This window comes from Saccoglossus kowalevskii, chromosome 4 (genome assembly GCF_978046115.1).
Source record: "Saccoglossus kowalevskii chromosome 4, keSacKowa6.1, whole genome shotgun sequence".
Taxonomy (NCBI): Eukaryota; Metazoa; Hemichordata; class Enteropneusta; family Harrimaniidae; genus Saccoglossus; species Saccoglossus kowalevskii.
This window is the reverse complement of record NC_140644.1, coordinates 24,844,626-24,868,725: the sequence shown is the minus strand read 5'-3', so window position 1 is coordinate 24,868,725 and position 24,100 is coordinate 24,844,626. Positions and strand designations below refer to the sequence as shown.

General features: G+C 37.5%; 1 long non-coding RNA gene across 1 annotated transcript; it reads right to left on the bottom strand.

Annotated features, from left to right (window-relative positions):
* Window positions 1-88: 88 nt before the first annotated feature.
* Window positions 89-1,272, bottom strand: LOC146747218 (uncharacterized). Its single transcript, XR_014929188.1, has 2 exons — window positions 1,106-1,272; window positions 89-285 (listed from the first exon to the last, which is right to left on the bottom strand). It is a non-coding gene; the product is annotated as an uncharacterized LOC146747218 (long non-coding RNA).
* Between the last annotated feature and the right edge of the window lie 22,828 nt (window positions 1,273-24,100).

Here is a 24,100-nt window from a genome sequence, read left to right as displayed (position 1 = left end):
TAATGGTTATTTTGTAGATGTCAGCATGTTATTCAAATAGTTAATTTATACAAACAAAAAACAGTTTCTCATCACCTTTTTTTTCATCTTTTCTCTTTTCAATCACATCACCTTCTGTTGGAGAGGTTGATATGTCTCCTTCATCTTCCCTCGTTTCAATCACAGAAGGTTGGACATCGCTACCAAATATATCACTAATCGATTGGTTATTGTAAATGGTGATATCTGGAGAAAACGCTTGAGGAGGTCTTAGTTCATCAATGTGAATTGAGAGCCATTTGCCGCCTGTGGAAATGTATGTCAAAAATATGTTCAAACAGTTAATACGTTTGTTAACTTGTACGATATAATGTTCTAATTAAGTTATTGACAGAATCTTGAAATTTCTAAATACTATTTTATGATTCACTAATCATGATCATGGAAAGAATAATAAAGGCACCAATTTGTGAAGTAAATGCTGGTCAAATATATCTTAATGAGTATGAGGACCAATATCAATCTAGTGACTGTTTATCAGTCTTAGACTAGTGAATTTTTGTAATAGTGAAATTCAAAGCTACTTCAGTCTCATCATCTGGTACATTTGCATAATTACAATTAAACAACATTTGGCATGTAATGCGTAATTCATTTTAATATATGTGTGGCTGATGAAGTGTCTGCATATACGCCATGTAAAAACCGCTGTTTCTCATATATATGTCACGTGGCGTATTAGCCATATTGGGATTGCTTGAATCATCTCAGATAATCTAAGGATAACCATACTGAAATTCCAATCCATTTTTATCAAATATTACATTTTCTACTCATTTACTCGTTTTAGCAAGGTGCATTTTAGTTTCACATATATGTAATATATGTGTTTTAATTTCGTATATCTGAATTATTTGTATCTGACATTGCCACCATCCACAAAACAGCAGATTAAACATTCAATCAATTCAAGTCCATCAACTTTGATCAAATGTTACACAAGTTTCAGCATCGATGCAAAACAGTGCAATGTTATACCACCTCCTTATCTTATCTATAGTGAAAATAGCTTATGTATTACCTACCACGGATAACTGCAGAATGTGTGACGTTTTATATTACATACCTTGCACACCATGAAAAAAGTCATCAGTTGTTCTGGCCACCTGAATAATAAATGCGACGTGCTTTGGATGTCCATCAATTGTAGTTCTATTTTTAATAACCTGGGATCGCTCTACTTGCACTATATGTCTAGCACATTCAATCAGATTACTATTCTTATTTGCACTTTCACACTGTACTATTAAAAGCGTTTCTCTCTCAATATTTTCTTTGAAGTACTCTCTGTGAAATAAAATTAGGTGATTATTAGTACGTAATTTTCCATATAAACATTTTTACTTTACGAAGAGAATTTATGAAAAAAAAACTTACTGGATTCTCTTTGAGAATTGATGTTCCATCTCAAATGCCTTCAAAAACAATGTATTTTGACGTAATGTTTTTTTTTCAAGCTTCATTTCCATTGCTAATTCATCAACATCTGGCTTAAGCAATAATCTTGAATGTGTTGTGATCTGCAAAGTATACGTCAGATTTTGAGCTGAGGTTAATTGAAACTTTTCCACTATCACAAGTTGTGTGGTGAGTGGTGTGTGTGGAATTGTTCTGCTTTATTTTAATCGCAGGGGAGCTTAGATGGTCATGGGATATGCATAAGTGTTTTGAATTTTGCCGTGGTATTGTTTTTAAAATGTCAGAATGTCTGTTTTTGCAAGCGATGAATTCCATGTCAATATGACCATGAGTCACCTTGTCTTTTGACATTTAATGGAGTTTGTGGTTTAGTAAAAACTAAAGTGTAAATGCCAAATAGCAAACATAAATCAGATGCCTTTTCTATTAAAAGCAACGATCTTCTCTATCTCAGCACTCATTCACTGAGTGAATTTGAATCTGTAAAGTTACATTTGGGAATGCCTATATTTTGATACAAGTCGCCAATAGAACGTTCTAAAGAAAACAGAATTTCATATTAGTGATTCCGCTTTTGGTTGACTCCACTTTGGTTTCATTGTTAACATGAATAATAATCATGTAAGTGTATACTATGAAGTGACTATACACTGGATTCTAATTTGTGCTTGTGTGTCTTGCTGTTTTTTTGACATAACACCAAGATCAAATGATAGGATACCACAAATATCACAGTTGCTCAAATAACAAATTTAAATGTCATCATAGTTAAAAGTGATCTATAAAATAAAACATTGATTTTTATGTACTTACTTGAGCAAGAATGCCAGGTAGTTCGAAAGTCGCTGATTTCAAGAAGTCAGATAAACAGGTGTGTTTCTGTTGGGTGAAGTATGTATCCCATAACATTGTCAATTGTTCACTATCAGCATTACAAAGGTTGGATACTGGTAGACGACATATAGCATCTGGAGTAGCACTTCGTAATAATGTCTTTATAGCTTTTTCAAGTACCTGAAAATAGTTTCAGTTTAGTATTTCTAAATATTTCGAAATCAATTGTTTTGTTTTGTTTTTATTTTGGTGTAAAAATGTTACACTTTTCAGTGCAAGCTTAATTAAGATTAGAACTCTCAGCCATTGTCCAGACATGAAACCATCAGACATTATTTCACAACAACAATGTTTCAAACCAAATTATCCCCAGCTCAAGCATTCACGGCCGTTCAACCCCCTGATGTCATGGCTCAAAAAACAGAAATGTGACTGTTTGACACATCTGGAACCAACACTTTAGATTTTCTAATACTTAATTTTAGTACACTATCATTAACATTATTTCACACTGCATAGTGTTACTAGATTCTACACTCAGGAACGAGAGAGCATTTATTTATACCATCTCTGCCCATCTGTTATCTTCTTCATTCTCTGCTTCATGTTTACCATCTTCATCACATACATGAGCTATGATAGCTCCAAGTGTGTCACTCGTGAATCCAATAAAACATTCTTCTATCGTAACCTGGAATCTAAATTAAACATGTCAAAATATACAAATGGCGAGAAACAGATAAAAATAAGTACATTATTTTTCATACTCTTCTAACCCACACACAACTTGATCATAATCCAGGGTTTAACCTTGATTGCAGACTCATGTGTACTACAAGTCTATTTGCTTATTTGCTGACATTTGGACACAGTCTCCGGTTACAATTAGTATCAAGATTCACTGTAATTTGATTAGTACTTGGGATATTCGTGAATAAGTCAACAAATTAGGAAAATAAATAAGCATATATTTAACCCAAAACCTAAACAAATCTGCGCATTGGCCCAAAGCATCTATGCATCAAGTTTCAGCAGAATTCAATCAATAGCTCTTGAGATATCAGTGGAACAGGCGGACACACACACAATCTGGTAGGCTGATTCGCTCCGTTAAAAAAACATGGTAGGACACGAACGTGAAGCTAACATAATTAAAACCGGAGCCCTACATACGAAGTTTGTTAGAAGCATTCAGTCTTCAGAAGTCACTTGACTTTATTACTTCCACGACCGTTGCTGTTATTTTTATATTCACAAAAGTTTACCCTTTAACCTAGATTTTGATAACACAGACGTCGTGATAACTAGTTTGTCTGGTTGATATCTTGAATTGGTTTTACAGATTGAAGTTTCTCTGCAGTTGATGTGACTATTTACAAATTGGTCAACGATGTTCATCTCTTAGATAGTTTCACAGATCACAGACTTTATTATTTAAATGTCGTATGACCACTGATACATTTTGACAGATTATGGACTGCGTTCAGCTAATTGTACCAGATATTCTGCCCCTGGTTTTTAGTTGTACATATTACAAAAATGTTGCTTGTTTGACCGTTTTGGGATTGTATTTTCGAGATTTTTCGATTGAAAGCAGCATTTACAGGTCATTCAAAGTTGCATTGGGCGTGTAGTTGATACAGTGTAACAATACTGGCGCCGGTGGTGTCTCGTCGGTGGCAACTTAAGCAAAATAAAAAGCTTAATTAACACAGCAATTGCAAGACTGGTAGGACTTTTTTGGGTTGTTGTCATGGCAATGGTGGGCCGGGAATTTTTGTCAGATGTTACCACCCAACTCGAGTGAATGAATACCCCCTACCAGTCTTGAAATGGCAGTATTCAAATGTTCATGCTTTTCATTCTGTGGCCACTGGCACAGACATTGTTAAAGTCTATCAACATAGCCCCCCCTCCCCCTGCAACTTTGAACACAGTTACTGGTAATCATTAATGGCTTTATTACTTACAATCTTGAATTTCGAAGTTGTGAGGGAAATTGTCACCTGCCAATCAAACAATCACATAGAACTTTTTATTCCAACATGATTTTAATCTAATTTCCTTCTGGGGAATATAACGTCACACGCTATCGATCTCCTTAGGCAAGTAAGAACAAAACATCGAGCAGAAAGGAGACAGGGGGTGTGGACTTTTGCAGAACCAAGAGATACAGCTAAGATGAAAATTATTGACTTACCTATTACCATGGTTTTCATTTCGAGAAATTGTTGTGAAGTTCTTAACCCAGTCATTGAGCTTTTCAACAACTAGTAACTGGTCTCCAGTCAGCATTGTTGTAGTTGCAAGAAAATGCTTTTCAAGCCGATTAATCAACGGAATTGGGAAACGGTCATAAACAACTTTCTTATCTGCAACGACTATTAATCTATTGGGATAATTATAATATACATTAAGCTATTCTTTTTGCATGACAGTTCCATAAGTAACTATTAACACGACTTTTCAGTAAGCAAAAATGCTCCGAGCTGTACCATACCATCACCTTATACAACATTTACAGGACAAACTTAAACTATATGACTGTGATCAAATTTAATTTTTACATTTAAATCTACCTAAAGCATGATTATATTTCATAGGAGGGCATCCACAAAATAATTTGAAGTCACGAACATTGAATGCACATAGCAGACGCGATATTTACTTGTTTTTGAAGTGTGATTTGGGTATTTATCAGCTGCCATTTGGGCATATCATTTGACTCATCGTCTTTGTAATTTTTCACGCGCGCTGTGTACGTTGAATCGAACCCACATTAACAAGGAAACACGGCTGATACTTTAAACGCACCAGAATCTGCATAAAAGTGCACTTAAAACAAATGTTGACATACCTGAAGTCTTTATGGACACGACACTTCACTCTATGGTTCCCTAAACCCAGGTCTACATATCTCTCCCCGCTGAAGTGTACATAATACTGATTCAGAGCATCATAAAGACTTTCATACAAGTTTTCTAAATTTAATAAGACTACTGTACGTCCTGTCCCCATACACACTTTTATGCGATTGATAGTACGGCATACCTATAACGATAATAATCTCAAATTTAGCATACAATCATGATATGTGGAAGCACATACATGGTTTAAAAAACAGAAAATGCCTTACTTGTATATACTCTAGGTCACTTGGAAAACTGCTGCCAAATATTATCACAGTGTCTTCCATTGACAACAGCTGTTGTTGTAGTATGCCAAGAGCTGCAAACCTTTCTGTCAGCACTAGTAGATAACGATGGTCACTGAAATGTATAAGTGGTGTTGTCAGTTGCTGATAGAAATAAAGTTGGATCTGTATTTGGAATTTTATATTGTAGTTTCGGACTTTTAACTAGACAATATAATCTGAATAGTTTTCACAGCTCATTTGTTCGATATTTGTAGTAACACCAGTCAAGTAGACTGAACACTCAATATTTCGCTGACACATACAACTGTGTGAGCAATGAATTAATCTAAGGGCAGAAAAAGTACGTCTCTGGTACGGCGTGAAAGGTACAAGTAAGTCAAACCCAATGATTGTCTAAGCACTAAGATTTCAAATAAGAACATCAGTGCTCACTCCTGAGATTGGTGAATTTAATCTCATTGTTACACAGGCTATATTACACAAATTAACAATTATGTTGTAAAAATCTCGTATTAAATAACACATCCACCACTACCTCTTCAGAAACAAATAATGGGGAAAACTCATATGAAACTTGTGGTTACCGGGTAAATTACCGAATCAAATGACTTCTTTAGTGATTTTAGTGTTTTCAATAAGGCCAGTCAATGTATGTTTGTCACTCTGCATATCTTACTCGAAATACCCTGCCAGGCAGAAAGACAAGTTGAAGTCAATGAATGAATGTGGCATCCATATCCAGTGACATTTTATTTAGATTGATTTTGTAATAAAGCCATAAAACCCAATACAATTGTAAACTCTACTAAAGGGAGATTTTTTCATGAATATTGTGAATATATTTTATCTTTCAGAAAATTTCACAGGGACTATATGTTGATCAATTATTGATAAACTTGAAGGCTATCGGTATTTTAAAAAAGGTGAACAAAATCTGTGTTTTTGGTCTTTCCCAGCTCACATGTGTATGTCGCCGCAGATGATTTATCTGTGTTTATCAAATTACAAAGGAGAGCTGCTCGCCTAATATCTGATGTTCAGCGTGGGCACCATTCTGTATATACATTTAAACTGATTTGTTTGAATTTTTAAACAGTTTAGCTCCATCTTTTATGAAAGATATACCTATATTATCCATAATAACAATTATTATTATAAACAGTTGGTCCATATGTTTATTTTTTTTATAGAGGAAGATTATTTTATGTCAGTTTTTCAATGGTCAGTTAGAAGATAAGTCTACGCTTTTTATGTCACCCTTGTTAGATAACGTTTATAAACAAGATTTGGCAGAGCCATCTCGATGCTGAGAAAATAAAGCTTGTTTTAATGAAAACTTGAAGTATACATGAGGGTACGTGTTATTATTTATTTTGGAAACTCATTTTTTAACTGAAGAAATTGAACGAAATTAAATATCAGCCAATTCGAGAAAAACAGTCGACAATGACAATGACTAAATGCATGGACACAGCCAAATCGCTGTTTAATTGAAATAAAAAATCAAAAAAACAGAAAACTCTGTAATCGAACAACTGGCATTACGGCAGCCATGTTTGTTTCACCTCGAAAATACGTGGCAAGACCAACCCGATTTGCCGTCGATTTCCGGGTTCAGGTGCGTTTCATATAATATATATATATACAAGAAGATCGATTCGCACTACACCGCCGAGTGTAGTAGACATACTCCAGATGGCAATACGAAATTCAAAGGAAGCTAATACAGTTGATTTATAACAGATGAAGTCCTCTTGAGGAACAAACTAAATAAGTTGGTAAATTACTTCCATGTACTCGCTAAATTACCACCCGTACTCACTACAAATACGATCCGTACACGCTATAATAATTTTATTAACACTTACACATTCCCCGGAGGGATTGGCAATGGTTACAAAAGTTTAAAAAGGAATAAAAGGTTACAAAACAAAAAATAGATAAGAAAAAAACAAAAAAACAATCTAAGCTAATACATTACAGATAATAGCTAGTATAAAATTGTGATACTACGATGGATAGAAAACAAAATGCAAAACTCAAATAGTGAGAGAAGGTTGTCACTGGGGATGCTGTCTTATTTCAAAACACTTCTTTAGGTACCTTGCTACAGGGAGTGTTAGGCCACTGCTGTTTAGCAAGGCCATGAATTGAGTCTTTAGCGGCAAATTTTTAAAGTTTTGGATTTTGATTTTTGCTATTTCGAATAGGACATTTCTTTCGGGGGTATATCTTTTACATGACATCATGAGGTGATACTCATCTTCTACTTCATTTTTATCACAAAGGTTGCATAATCTATTAGCAAGGGGTATTCCTTTGTGTCTGCCAGTCTCAATTTTCAAGTTATGGTCACTGAGGCAGAATTTAGTTAAATTTTCGCGCATATCAATGTTTTTCAGGGTAACAAGGTATGTTTCGAAAGCAAAATTGTTTTTTAATTCTCTGTATGTTTTTAATTTATTTTTTTTCATTTTGTTTTGATCGATTGTCATTATGTAATTCACTTTTCCAAGTTGATATGAATGATGTTTGTATATTTTTGTTGATTTGTCCTAATTCCCTTGCAGTTAGAGTTTCATCGCTGTCGATCAGGTAAGAATGGTTGATGTTATTTAAAAAGGAATCTATATTGGTGTACCATTTACTATTAATTTCTTTATTTTCTTGGAAAGCTAGTTTTAGTAATGGATTTGACGATTTCTTTATACGATTAAAATATTTTATCATTTGTTTTTCGATAAAAGTCTCCAATGGGTAACGTCCAAGTTCGCCGTATAAACCCATTGTTGTAGTGTTTTTGGATGTACCCAAAAGAAAACGAAGATAATTTATATGTACATCTTCAATTGGTGATTTTAGTGAAATTTCATCTCCCCATACATCACTACCATATGTGAGAATTGGTCTGATTAGTTTATCAAACAGAGAGAGTGACAGTGGTATACTTAGATTTTTGCCTGTTTTTCCCTTTAAGGAAAATAAGGCCTTTAAAGCTTTTCTTTTTATGCTTTTTAGGCCTTCCTTGAATTTTCCATTAGCGCTTACTATTAATCCTAGGTAATATCACACGTACTCGCTGTTTTCTGAAAAACGCTGTCACCATGTAAACAAAAACCATTACGGTCCTCAATGTGATCCCATAGATTCAACTAGCTTACATTAACAAAAATGTACACTACAGTGGAACAATGTTATATTTAGACAAAAGTGTCATTACGAACACTGTTGCGTCACTCTCGTTAGGCCAAGTGGAATGAGTCTATTTATTTATTATTGTAGTTTCAAGATTACACTTGTTTGGTCAGTTACGAGACACTTTTGTTTACGAGGCGTCCATTTTGCTACGGCATAGGGGTCAAAATGCGTGAATATATAATTAATTAAACAAGGCTGCTTCACGTCCACATTTAGTTTTCGTAAGATGGAACTAGTTTCGTTTCGTTAGATTGAACAAGTTTAAGTTTGTACCACTGATATTTTCTTTTTCAATGGAGTGTTTTGCTGCACCCGTAATTGTTGTATAAATACCGTACATTTTACCCCGCAATACCCCCCCCCCCGTACTCGCTACATTTTATCATTCGTACTCGCTAAATTACCTTCATGTACTCGCTACAAATACCACCCGTACTCGCTACAAATGTCACCCGTACTCGCTACAAATATCACCCGTACTCGCCACAAATATTACCCCTACTCGCTATTTTCTGAAAGTACTTTTCACCTGTACTTGGTTCATTTTGGTACATTTATATACCTCGAGGCATCATTTGTAAATTCAATCCATCGAAAAAGTATTAAAAAAAACATTTTTATGAACAATTTTTTCATTATATAAATACACTTTAAAAAGAAACATGATTCATAAACATAAATCTATTTGAATACATTCTCACTACAAATTACACAATACTTATTTTTCAATGGCGTTTCTTCACAGCACAAACTCTTGGAATCATGCGCACATGTTAGTACTTCGGTGACGCATTTTATAGCTGCGCCCAAAATAGTCCATTATTTATTGCGCAACTGTGACTAAACGACATCATTCTGTTAACATCCACACATTTTCATAAAATCTCCATGCACTTTTTGACCATTCATAGGTAAATACACCACAATTTACTCACTTTTCTTGGACTAATAACACAGATGGTCAATTCTTTCCAAGCAATAAAATCCCGGGAATAGTTAATATAGGCTGGCTAACATGATCTATGACAGTTTATCTGTATTATTGCTTGAGACAAAGATGTATAATTTCCAAAATTTTGGAATTCTCTGTTACATCGCTTTGTTTTACTTGAAAATATAATCTTTGTTGGGGATGAAGTACATACAATATTTACAATAAAGTCATAACTGATATAATATAAATGTTCATTGCTGAATAATACCTGTCCATGTTGAGCGTCTTCTTAGATAACCCATGAAGATTGGCGCGAATTAAACCTGCAGGGTCTACAGAAGGTTCGTTTTTCATCTGCAATCATAATATGAATAGTCATCAATGTTAATTATGAATCTAATAACATAATAATTCAAAGATAGCTTGTTGTCGTTGAATACAATGATGAACCTACCCCATACTTTGGATCCTTTGTATATTGCAAAAGTTCTCCAAAGTGTTCTAGAGGATAAAAGTTATCTAGACCTCCAAAATTACGTCTGATGGAATGATTAATTTGACGCCAACTTGGACGCTGACCTGTAGCATTGGAAAACCCATATACCATTTTCACTAAGCTACAAAAAAAAAAAAAATTTTTTATTTAACTGTAAATTACTAATTAAGTTATTATGATCTGATATGTAATTTAAAGTTGATTGGCCCAGGTATGCATGAGATACAAGATGGCTCCGTGGAACTGTTTTAAAAAAAAATAAACGCCGGTCAGCAATTTTGCATTTAATGTTAACAAAAAAGCATGTGCAGTAGTTAGATATGTATGACGTTTAATTGATTGGCCCTCGCATTTCGAATGAATCAGAGACTGCTTACTTTGAAGAAAATAGGCTATTTTGAGATGTTTGAGATAGGAGTAAATATGGAAGGACAGTCAATCACTCACCTGTAAAAATCCCTCAAACCAAAAAATTCTCTTTCTTGATCAGTATACAACTTCAAATATCCTTTTGCAAGAACGGGAATCATTGGCGTGATAAATCGCAATACTGTTTGGTTACTTGAACATATTCCACTGTTGGTGAAGATTAAATTATTAGTGAATTTGCTTTCAATTTCATTTATCTATTTATGTTAAATCCATATTTAAATATGTATTACCTAGCACTAGACTGAAGTTCATCCACATCAGGGACCCCTCTTGATACTAGAATTCCACGATTCATTTTAGCAGGGTCAAGCGCCCAGTTTGAAATACCAATGAATGCCACTTTTTGATGAGGTTTAGGGTCGACATCTACACATCCATTTTCCAATAATGGATGTAAAGCCTAAAATGAAACACAAGGTATTCGAGCAATGAAAACATCTGTGTATACGCACTTCAAAAGCATAACATGTAACATTGTTAGTTTTACCTTTAAAGGCAGTGTAGGTGAATCCTCCGCCAGACCAACCTCATCTAATACTACAACTGAAACAAAACGATCAAGGTCCTTGTCTTCTTGGAAACGACCACATTGTTTAAATATTTTAATTATACCATCAGGTGTAGACAATGGACTGCATTGATATGATACCATGTGAACCTGAAAGGGAAAAGTGAATTCAATCATTTTGTGCATGAACTAAAATGCGGTCCGATTCAAGTATTTAATTAATAATTTAACATCTTTGCAAGTATAAGTTTCCACAAGTGTGAGTTTCATAGTGATTGATTATATATACATGACAATTTATAACAACTAAATGAAATACCTGTTTCAATGTGCGAAAAAGATTATTTGATGCATTGTCTCCTTGCATAGCATTTTGAACTATCGTTTTTGCTAGTGATTTTGAACTTCCCGGTTTACCAACAAGAAACAGTGGTATCCTCAATTCAATACACACTATCATCATGAATACATTCTCTGTCAATGCCGTGTTCTTTGCGATATTCGGTCCAATGTCTAGCTGATCTATAAAAATATTCTGGCACCTGAGAATAGTGTTAACGTTAAAGTATGAGACATTCAGTGCTATTGGTCAAAAACGGTCACATGATTGTTTGATAAATACTGATATTGGCTTTCTGTCGTCCATTACCATTACCGATCTCATGCGGCTGTTATTGGCTGAAGCCGAAGATCACTTGGAAACAACAATTCTTGATATCGTGTGCCTATGGGGTATTCAACACTGTCCCACTAGTTCAATATAATAATGTGAAAAAACAACGCCCGGAAGTAAATGTATTATTACACCATAAACAAACATGATTAGTTATCATTCCTCCCAAAAAGATTTCAACATGGACTTTAGTTGTTCGGAATCGCCTTATAACTATCTAATATGCATATTAATCTACCAAGTAATACCATCTCCATCAAGCTACAATCCTACTCACCACACACACACACGCACTCACCCAACCAGCAACCAACCTAAACCCATCTACCTACCTACCAACTAACCAACCCAACCACATGCGTGTGAAAACACCCTGTAGGTGTGAAAACACGCATGTCTAATCCTGAGTTTTTAGCATTTCGTAAAATTGTTTTGTTGCATTTACTCAGTTTGTAGTTTATATTTTTCCCTGCATTTATGCATTATGCAATCTTGGAATAAAAACGAAAGCACTGTTGATTTTGAACTGTGGTAGCGTAATCCTCATTTGCATATAACGAGTGTATAACTACATGGGGTGTGAAAGCTGTCGTGTGCGAGAAGACCAGAGAATAACTGGTGTGTCACCGTCCGAAATAAAGATATTGTTGACATGGAATCTACCCCATTATGATACAACTGCGATGTTTGCAGATAACCTACAGAGTAAGGAACCGACTTTGATCAACTATTAAGCTATCCAATGATGGTTTCTCCGATCGTTGACCGTTGATTTCGTAAGCTGCGTCATTCCCCGTGTAACTCAGTGCCACATTCACCACTGCACTGCCCATGGACAAGCAGGTAAGATTGTGAATCGTATTTGGTTATTATTGAACGTGATACGTCACTGTGATGAGAATTCGTCGACTCGGGACTTTTATTGAGTTTCGTTTCTCTTAGAGAAATAATTTGTGTGCGACTATTTTGTGAAAATAAGTTTCTTTATTCATGTGATGTTGCAATTGCAAGATTTGGTCACCGAGTGCCCATTAAGGTAAAAAAATTACTGTGATCACAAGTGTGGGTTGGTAGTATTATTTTTTGTTTGTATTTTGGATATTTTTTATCGATTCCATGAGGCATTAACTTTCATCTGTGCTGCTCACGCGCACGACTAAGTTCGTTGCTGTGACAACAGAAGTGGTCATATACGTCACGTACAAACTCGCGTTCCCGAAAATAGCGTTGTGAGTTTTGCTATATTTTTTCGATACGTTGTTAAAATGACTGAAATTTATGTCCATCGAACTGTAAGACGGACTTTTGGCTTTGGAACCTGTGGTGGTACGTGAACACCACAGTTTTTTAAAACTAGCGCCGAAGGCGCATATTAGTTTTTATGTTTATATAAGAGATTGCATACTTACCTTTGGTTAATGAAATTTTAATTTCATAAACAAATGGGATAATTGCCAATTATCATATAATACTGGTTAAATAAAATCGAAATAACAGTGGATAGCTCCCGTAGGGGGCGTCCTTCCCCTGTCATCTGATTTGCATACTTCCAGATCTTTTTGACCACGATATTGATTCGTAGCTATTTATCTGGGGTGGTTTTGGGTGGGAAGGTAAGTATGCAATCTCTTATATAAACATAAAAACTAATATGCGCCTTCGGCGCTAGTTTTAAAAGTTTATTACAGAGTATTGCATACTAACCCCTTTGGTTAATGAAATTTTAATTTCATAAACAAATGGGACAGATTACCAGAGAATATCTCTTGGCAGATAAATACTACCCCACCTGATTATGGAATTGAAAAAAAATTCCATCCCCCCCAACTGTATAACTCCCGCTAACTGAATAATTCTTGCAGTTGCGGAAAGTTACATGCCCTATTGTTTCGTTACAACTTAGCCTGTCACTAGGTAGCCTAACGAGTGTAGGCCCTGTGACTCGGCCGCTAGGTCTTTCAGGTAATAAGAGAGAAAAGTGTTGCTAGTTTTCCAGGACCCGGCTGCTAGCACCTGGGCTAAAGAAGCTCCGCTAGCAAATGCCAGTGTATTACCTATGCCTCTTAAGTCATGCATCTTGGCAGTGACTTTGCCTGCCTCTGTGCTCAAATACTTATCACTATAAGCGTGGTAAACCGTCTCTTTTACCCATCTCGCTAACGTGAATTTCGACGCCGCTGAGCTTTGTTTACCTTTTTGGTAACAAACGAACATCGACCTTTGACCCCTTCTGACCCCGGAAGTACGTTTCTTATAATAAGCTAGCGCACGTACCGGACAAAGAATTCTGTCTTGTTTTTCATTGGAAATATTGCTCAGTGCCGGGATAACGATCGGAGTCGCCGTCTTGTGCAGTTTTTGATTTTTTTCCTCTGAATTTTACTGATGTCATTAAAATCGCTTTATCGGGATAAAACACCGTAAAATTGTCTTCAAATGACAGAGCGTGTATTTCGCTAACTCGCCTCCCTGAAGCGAGTGCTAGTAGAAAAACAGTCTTTTTCGTCCAGTCCTGTAGTGACGCCAATTCCTTCGGTTCGTATGGGAATTGTCGTAGCGCTTCAAGGACTACTGACAAGCTCCATGCAGGTGCTTTGTACCTCTCAATGGGGCCCGCCTGTGTAATAAAGCCCTTGAACAGATCGGAGATTGTCGGGTCATCCGAAATGTTTTTGTCTAGGCTTAGTTTGAGTACAGAGTTGATCGCCGATTTATAGTTTTCTACTGTCCCCGGTTTCAACTTTTTTTCGTTGATCAAATAAGAAAAAAACTCCGCTACTTGGGGCAAAGAGGGATAGAGTGGATGTATATCCCCTGCAAGACACCAATTACGAAATTTTTCCCAGTGGTAATGATACAATCCATTTGAGGAATCCCTAAGCCCGGCCGTCGTTGTTTGCGACACTTGGCTTGAAAACCCTTGCGCAATTCTAAATTGCTGGATAGTTTCCACACGTGAAGTTGGTACAGCTCCGGGTTGGTTGGTGTATAACCGCCGGGTTGTGTCAACGTGATTTCTTGCGGCAGGCTTCTCGGATGGTCCGTTAGCAGAGACAGCAGTAACGGAAACCAAGTCTGAGACGGCCAGTTCGGTGCCACTAGAATCATGTGCGAGTTCTCCGATTGTTCCAGTTTTTGTAACGTTCGGTGGATCAATGGAAATGGTGGGAATGCGTAACTGAACATTCCGCCCCACTCCATCTGAAGTGCGTCCCACGTCAGTGACTGTTTGTCCGGATAACGCGTCACAAAAACGGGACGTTTTTTGTTTTCCGGTGTTGCAAACAGATCTACCTGGGGTTCCCCCCACATGTCGAACACTAGGTTTACTGCCGTCTGTGACAGCTCCCATTCTGTGTCGTCGTAGGGTTTCCCCCGGGATAGCGAGTCCGCTACACCGTTTTGGACTCTCGGTATATGTTTGCACATCAGCTCGACTTTGTTTTGTGCACACCACTTTAGCACTGCTACAGCATGGTCGTTTAACGACTGTGATTTCGTTCCCCCTTCCTTGTTGAGGTAAGCTACTACAGTCTGATTGTCGGATCTTATTAACACGGCCCAGTTTTTTACCGCTTTTTTGAAGGATTGCAGGGAGAACTGCACCGCTAGCATTTCCAGTCGGTTTATGTGAAATTTCCTTTGTTTTTCGTTCCACTGACCGTGTGCAATCCCGTCCATGCAGTGCCCTCCCCAGCCCGTCATGGATGCGTCCGTCACCAACGTTACTGTCGGTTTCGCCTTGTCCATGGGAATCCCCGCCGTGAGGTTCTTGAGGTTGCCCCACCACGGAAGTGATTCCAGAAAGGCCGGTGTGAACAGTACCGGTTTTTCGTATTTTATCCCGTCCTTTGATAGTCGCATTTTTAACTGTGCGTCTAACACTAGGCGTTGGATCGGTCTGGACTGTAGCGCCGCTCTCGGTACTAAGCCCCTCATCGAAGTTAACATCCCCACTAGTCGCATTATCTGGCGTAGTGTGGCTTGTTTTTGTTTTAGAAATGATTGTATCATTTTTTGTACATTGTCGATTCTGTGCTGGGCTGGTCGGATCATGCCTTTCTCCGCATCCAGTTCCATGCCCAGAAAGACTATTTTCTGCGTCGGTATTAATTCTGATTTTTCCATATTTATCAGAAAACCTAGCTTTAACAGTAGACTGACAGTCCGCTCGGTTGATTGACAAATCAGGTTCCGATTTTGACTTTTTATCAGCCAGTCGTCTAAGTAGGGGTTGACGTCTGCTGCGTTCTTGTGCAGTAACGCCACCACTGTGCGTAGAACTTTTGTAAACAGAAGTGGGGCTGACGTCAGGCCGAAAGGTAGGACGGTGTACTGATACGTTACACCGTTAACCACGAATCGTAACAATCGCCTGCTTTCTGTGTGTATTGGTATGTGCAGGTAAGCGTCGGTCAAGTCGAGGGACGTCATCCAGTCCCCTTTTTGAATTGACGCTCTCACTAGTGCCGGAGTTAACATTTTGAACGTTTCTTTCTTCACAAATTTGTTCAACTCCTTTAAATCCAGCACCAGCCTGTACCCACCGTTGGATTTCTTGACGGGAAATAACCTCGAGATGAAAGAATTTTTCGGGTTTTGTACCCGCTGAATTACCTTTTTTTCGAGTAGTATTTCCACGCTTTCTTTCAGTATTGTTGACTGAGTAGAGCCCGGTTTCCCCGAAATACATGTTCTTTTTTTGCATTTCGGTTCTTTTATCAACGGTATTCGATACCCGTGTGTTATTATCGATATCACATACGGATCGTTTATAGTTTCTTTCCACCGGGGAATACATTTCTGCAGACGCAGTGCCACCGGCGTCGAGGGACTCACCAACCCTCGGTCGCTTGTGGCGGTATACATTGACATCGCCGATTTCTCCATTTCCCCCTGGAGTGAATGCGGCGTTATATCCCCGTTTAACGTCCTTCCCCCCTCCTTTTTTTCCAACCTGGAGGGGAGTAGGGACTCTGCCTTACGGGTTTCTGTTTTTTCACCGGTCGATGCGTCATTCTCCCTAGGTCCACGCATTCGGCCGGTTGTTTGTTTATACGATCGCCCACCGACCTGAGGTGCGGCCGACCGTGTTTTTGTTGTGCACGATTGAGTTCCCGCCATCCTGGGCACTGAACAAAATCGCTTAATGCACGATGTTTTGCACGACTTGGTTCCCGCCGACCTGGGCACTGAACCGAATCGTTTAATGCAAGTGGTATATGTGTAAGGGGATCTGTGGTTTGATTTGTTTGACAAAAATACTCGGAGACTTGAGTAATATTTGACATGTTTAATCGCACCTTGTTTTGATACATTACCATATTTGCTGACGTATAGTCAGGAAGACTTTTTAGTGTTACCAGTCTGTTTCGAGAATTGTTTATTCTGTCGCTGCTGGTTTTCACTTTTTCCTTTTGCCTGATTCGGGTTTGCCTTTGCGTTTCCCTTGGGCTGACCCGTAGTAGCTTGGTTAACTGGCTTCGCCTTGGTCGCGATGCTCTGTTTGTTATTAGCGGCTTGCTTGGCTTTAAAGGCGCCTTCGATCATCACACGGTTAACTTTTGCCGCTGCTTTCTCATTCAACTTAGAATTCACAGCGCTGAGTTTTCCGTCGAATAATTTTGGTCCCTCTGAAATCGATCGTCGCCAATTCGTTCTTGATTTCAGCGTTGGCGGCTGTCTTTAGCATAGCGGACCAAACTGCTGCACGGCGAGAGTGTTGAATAGTCGCTCGTAACTGGAGGTGACTCTGTATTATGTCAGCGTCGACGACGTTAGTCGCGACCAACAGCGGCTCTAATGTGCTAAACAGTTCATCCTTGGTGATGTTGCCTGTTTTGAATTTCGCTAACTGAATTTGTGTAGTAGTAGTGAAAAATTCTCTATGGCATAATGCAAGAGAAGTGTCCCAAACGTTGTTTTCCAATCTACATAGCGTTGACTGGGACAGGCAATACGGGATGTAAACTTGTGGTTTGCCGAGTGGATGTTTCGTTATACTTCCTTCGGCGACCATTTCCCGGACGCATGGCTCCAGTTCTGGTGGTTGTACGCCGAGAGGTCGTTCGTGCAGGCTGGCGTCGGTACCGACCGGTGTTTTCCACTCATCAGCGGCCGGTATGACTTTTTGGTAGCGTCTGCTCCAATCGTCCCGGTTAGTCCCCAAGAAGTTTTCTCGGTAACTTCACGATCCCATTTGCCTCCTCCGATCACGCGTTGTGTTATAGCAGCGCCCTGTGTCAGTCGGGGAGACCATGGTAGCATTGCTGAAGTCGTAAAAGTGTCCTTTTTCGGCAGTGTAGACAAACCGATCGAGAAACGTGGGGCGTCCGCCATCGGTGGAATCGGTAGAGGTAAGATTTTCTTGACCATAACCGCACCTTTCGTGATAGCATCGGAGCGGATTTTGAATTTGGGGTCCTCCTTGTCGGCACCACTCGCTGTTGTGGTTTTCGACGAGCCGGCCTCCCCCGCGTTGCTTGTAGCATCTTCAGTAGAAAAAATCACGCCTGCCTCAGCCAGTGCGTCTTCAACATTTTCTCGCACCACTGTTGTGTAGGATTTTTTCTTTTCCGCCTGGAGAGCGCTGACACTCCATGCTTTTGGTGGTACCTCTTCGTCTACTGGGTTTTCCAAAAACTTTAATTTTTCTGGTCAGTAGATCCACCTTGTTCTGTAAATGAGCTATAACACTTTGCTCATTGTCAGTCTCCTTTGGACGTTTTTGGCTGGGTTCGTCTGCCAATAGTTCGTCCTCAGCGTTGGTAGGTACCGATGAAACCAAAGACTCCTCCAAATGACGTTTTTTGGATTTCTTCTTTCCTGATTTTCCCGTTGACTTGCGTAGGCGGGAATCCCAGTTCCAAGTTTCTATCGGCCAGGCGAGGCAAACACCGCAGTTGATGTGCCCATTACATTTTCTGCCACATGGAATGCAAATACGGTGATCATCGTAAGTGAGCATCGATATATGGCACTCTTCACACTTTCGTCCGAAAGTGTTTGAATCCGAAGTGCTGGGATGAACGGTGTTCAACTCTCCGGTATCCATATTTTCCGCCATCTTGAAACTGAAGGCGGGCTTTTGAGTTTCGTTACTAAAACTACAATTTTTTACTCAAGGTGACTAAGTACGAAGTTCTTGATGTCCACAAGAGCTTCCTGACACACTAATAGTTCGGTGGCTGTGTTGATGGGTGGTAACAATGTATTTCCACCGCAAAAACAATGATATTTTGGCAAGCCCAAATTTCAACCGTGAATCAATCTCGTGGTTAAAAATGGAAGTATGTAAATCAGATGACAGGGGAGCTATCCACTGTTATTTCGATTTTATTTAACCAGTATTATATGATAATTGGCAATTATCCCATTTGTTTATGAAATTAAAATTTCATTAACCAAAGGGTTTAGTATGCAATACTCTGTAATAAACAGCTGGCGTTTCGCTGGGTGTATATTATAGAGGGGAAGTTGTGCAACCAAATTTGCCGAGTTGGCAGTTTTTCACCGATAAAAAAATAACTAAGGCGAAAACTCACGGTTTTTCAGCATTTTTGTAATAAAGACATTATTCTCTATCAATAATCCGCTCAAACAGGAATATTTCTACTAATTCTTGGTTGGCCACATAGATGTCAAAATATACGCGTCCTATTTTTACGCGTTAAATATGGCTCTTCCGTTTCACCCCCCTCCGGAATGTTCTACTTTCGCAGCCTAAATGCAGGTTTCTCGAAAAACGTCGAAAAAACACAAGAATTAGAAGAAATATTCCTGTTTTGGGTGGTTTATTGATAGAGAATAATGTCTTTATTACAAAAATGATGAAAAAAACGTCAGGTTTTGCCTAAGTTGTTTTTTATCGAAGAAAAACTGCGAACTCGGCAAATTTGGTTGCACAACTTCCCTCTATCATATGCACCCAGCGACACCGATGCCAGCTGACTGGTGAACACAGACCATTTCCTACTAAGGGACGAGGTCAAAAGATCGATGTCGGACAAAAAAACTTAATTCCTTTTTTCCTAGTTTTTTTCCAAACACCCCCTTACCCCCACTGAAACTTAATTGATAAATATTGGTCATGGCGTCAGACTACATTCACCATTAAAGGGAACCTCAATCCAAACAACATAAAGAACAAGCAGCCTATCGGCTGAGATAGCTCCGCTGTTAGCAATGCACATTTCAATTAAAGAACTGAAGACATCATTAGAAAATGAACAATATGAATAGTATCAAAGCAATCGGACTTACAGTTTTTAACAAGAAGTCGAAAATATCACTTTTTACCAAAAATTACAAAAATATTCACCAAAATAAATTAATTAGAGAATTGAAGATATCATTACAAAATTAACAAATCTGAGAGAGGTCCACATGTAGTACCTATATATGTAATATCAAAGCAATTGCACTTGCGGTTTTCAACAAGATGTCGAAAATATCAGTTTTAACCAAAAATGACAAAAATATTCACCAAAATTAGAGAATTAAAGATATCAACATGAAATGAACAAACCTAAGAGAGGTCTACCCAAGGTACATATACACCAAGTATCAAAGCATTTAGGCTTGTAGTTTTCAAGAAGAAGTCGAAAAAGTAAAACATTGACACGGAGACGGACAATCACTCATATGATAAGCTCCGCTCGACAAAGTCGACAGCAGAGCTAAAAAGCTCCACAAATGTAGGAGAATGCAATTTACAGTTTTGTTGTATCACTTTTCATTCTCTAGATATTCCACTTTTCATCAGTATTACGTAGTCAGCCATCTTGATTTTCAAGCAAAGGATTGTGGGTAAAGTATGACATCATAGAATCTGTTGTCAGAAATTGAGAAAATGATTTCATCTATAACTTCAAAAGTTGAACTTCAAATTAGCTGAAAGTTTAGAACAGGATAGCATACATGTACTGGTGCCATCCATTCTTATGAAATAGCTGTCGTGGAAACAGAACTGAAAATATTTATTTTTATGTTTTTCTACCAAATTCTAAAATTTCCTTATATTGTATACAATTTACCAATATGAGTAGGTTATATAGGTGATATGTCACATGTTGAGCACAAAAAGGGGACAAAAAAGTGACATTCTATATTTCACAACTAAAATATTGATTTTTATTTTTTTAACGTTTTTAACAATATCTTCACTTTATGTGTATTTGTAAAATTCGAATTTCAATTACTATAATTATATACACGAGTAATATGCACAACGAAAATTTGAACTAATTCGCATCAGTATTTCTCATGTTATAGATGAAATAATTTTCTCAATTTCTGACAACAGATTCTATGATGTCATACTTTACCCATAATCTTTTGCTTGAGAATCAAGATGGCTGACTACATAATAACGATGAAAAGTTGAATATCTAGAGACTGAAAACTGATATAAAAAAAGTGTAAATTGCATTCTTCTACATTTGTGGAGCTATTTCTTAAGGAGTCATTATGTTGTTTGGATTTAGGTTCCCTTTAAATACAAATTGATAATCGGACAGTAGTATTGCATAGCAGTTAGTTGTCGGGTGGGTGTAAAAAGATTTTACAAATGCACCTAAATTGATGCACAGATTTTCACTCGAAACAAACCATTTTCCTGTGTTTTTTTCCTTTTTCGGTTATTTCTGTCCATGATTGGATAGAAAAAAACAAACTACAAATACTCCAAGATTATTTTAACTTCAATAAAAAATAAAATCGTTTTTGTAGGATAGAAACTTTTTGAGTCTAAAACCCCCCACCCCCAAACTAAAGGAAATAAGTTTTTTATCCGACATCGATCTTTTGACGTCGTCCCTAAGGGTGTTTTGTATACTATTGCTTTATCCCTTGTAAAATGTAAATAAGTGATATTGCTGTGTTCAGTAATGATGGAATTGTTATCCAGTTATTTGAGGTAAAATAACTTGTAACCACTGTATAAAAATATACTGTCATTGATTTTATTTACTAAGTCAAATAATAAGCTTTGAATTTAGTCAGTAACTTGTTTGACAATAAGGTTAAAGCATTAATATTTCTGAACAGTTGCCTGTAACATTAATAAGGTTAATGAATTAATATTTCTGAACAACTGATAGAGTCAGTCAGTGGTCTAGGTTAATAAGGTTAATGCATTAATATTTTGGAACAGTTGCCTGTTAGGTTTATAGGATTAGTGCATCAATAATCTGTGTTGTGACTTGTATACCCATACTGTTTACAGAGGGTATAATTACTGAATTATTTTTATTGTTGCTCTTGTGAACTGATGTTATCCATTTAATAGCTTGAGAGATCAGTGTGTTTAATAAACCTGACATAATAAGTTCAACGTAATATATGGTCACCTCTTGTGGATGAGCAATTAGTGTGACAGTGTGTGTTCTCTATATGGTATATCATTTTGATAATGATTATATATACTGTACACGACCGCGTTAGCGCCCACCCCCCACTTTTGCGCAATTTTCATATTTGGGGTCACATTCGGCAAAGCGCCCCCCTCTTAAAAATGCAACTAATTTAAAATTTGGTCTTGCGTAACAAATCTTGGTAATCATTTTTATATGATACAGCGTGGATATCGACCGCTGTGAACATGTTGTGAATACGTAGACCACGGTAACCGTGCGTAAACTACGCTTCGACAATTACTTGTTAATATTCTGTTTACCTCTCAAAAATTGCTAGTTACTAGTTTTTTGGAAAAACCATGTCGTTTATTCGCTGAAATCAGTTCCAACAGATCATACTTCGATATTTCACTTCCGGATTGCGTTACTGGAATGTCTTCGGGAATTTCCGAAGAATTGCGTCAGTAGAACACAGCATTCTGATTGGTTAATAACCAACTTGACCCATTAGGTCAAAGGACACTGCTGCAGGTCAAATCTGCAAATGCATCATGGCGGAAAGTGATTTTCATCGAGAGTTTGCGTACGATCCAACACCTTCGTCAGTGGAGATAATGAGAATTTTGACTTCGACTGTGTTCCAACAGACTCTAATGTTTTTAATTTCGTAAATTCTGGTGGTACGTATTTAATATTGTAATAAGATATTTTTTGTGATCATTTCTATTTCTTCATTGTGAAAATCAATGACGATGCAACTAGTTTGATTTCGTAATTTGATTTTCCCTCAAAGATATGTAATCTGCCACATGATGAATACAAATTTTCATTTGCACTCTTTTTCAAAGGGGGTGCACGGGTAAGCGTCCACCCCTAAAAAATCAGGATTTTCTGAGTTGAGGCCCCTGGGCTCCTATAAAGTTAGTTTTATCTAGTGTAAACAGGGCCCTCATCACTGGTATATGCTGGTTGCCGATCGTGATATTTAAGCATCAGAAGAAGACTGATAGTAAAGAAGTTGACTCAACCCAGCCTTATCCATAGCTCAAAATTGATTTTATTATCTCCCTGACCCCGATCTGACATCCACCTGAGTTGGCCTGACAAGACCGGGGCTACACATGCACATGAACATTACTAAGTATCAAAAATAACACCAAAAAATACCTGGTAATTTCCCGCAGTATTTGTTCAGCACCTCCAGGAATAACACATGGGCTCACAAACTGCTCAGCGATGGTCTGCCTGTAGTTACCCCTCTCGCTTTGCAGACAAGCATGATAGCATACTGCAAGTGACAACAATACTGCCAGGGTGAACTCATCTAATGGCTAGAATTGAAAACAACAATGTTATAAGAATACATTGGAGTGCATTATGCTGAAAAGTTAAGCACACAGATGGATTGCTTGTATTGATACAATTCACACTTACCTCCTTGATATCTTTATCCACATTTTTTGTCATTAATTCGTAAATAAGGTTGTGATTATAAAACCACACAAAAACATTCATTGCTCTTTCTACGTCTCGTAAACTGACAAAACTGCATTCATTCTAACACAAAAAAACAAAATTGATTTAGAAATTTTGTTTGAAGTAGGCCAATAATGGGTTTCCCAATAAAAACTCATACTATGTAAATAAAGATTTGTATATTTTTTTCTTTCATTTCTTATTTGTTTGACCAACTTTAGGATAGAATAACAAATTATGTCAGAGTATTATGTATATCAACATGCATCTTGAGTCAACTAGTCCAAAGCCTCACCGCTGTTTAATAATTTTAGTGTTAGTGAAATAACTCAGCTCATTAAAACAATTGGATTGTTTGCGCAGCAGGTAACACAGATCTAAGTGATTTTGAGATTTTTGGTTAATGTAATATGGCAACCAAAGTGTGAGAGCAACCATTTTAATTTTGTGAGATTCTAATGCAATTCTTTCACAAATGATACAAACTTACTGTGATATCAGAATGGTTAATGTGGGAGAAAATTTATTGTATATTGTTTTTTTTAATGTAATATGGCTGCAAACATCACAGTATTTATG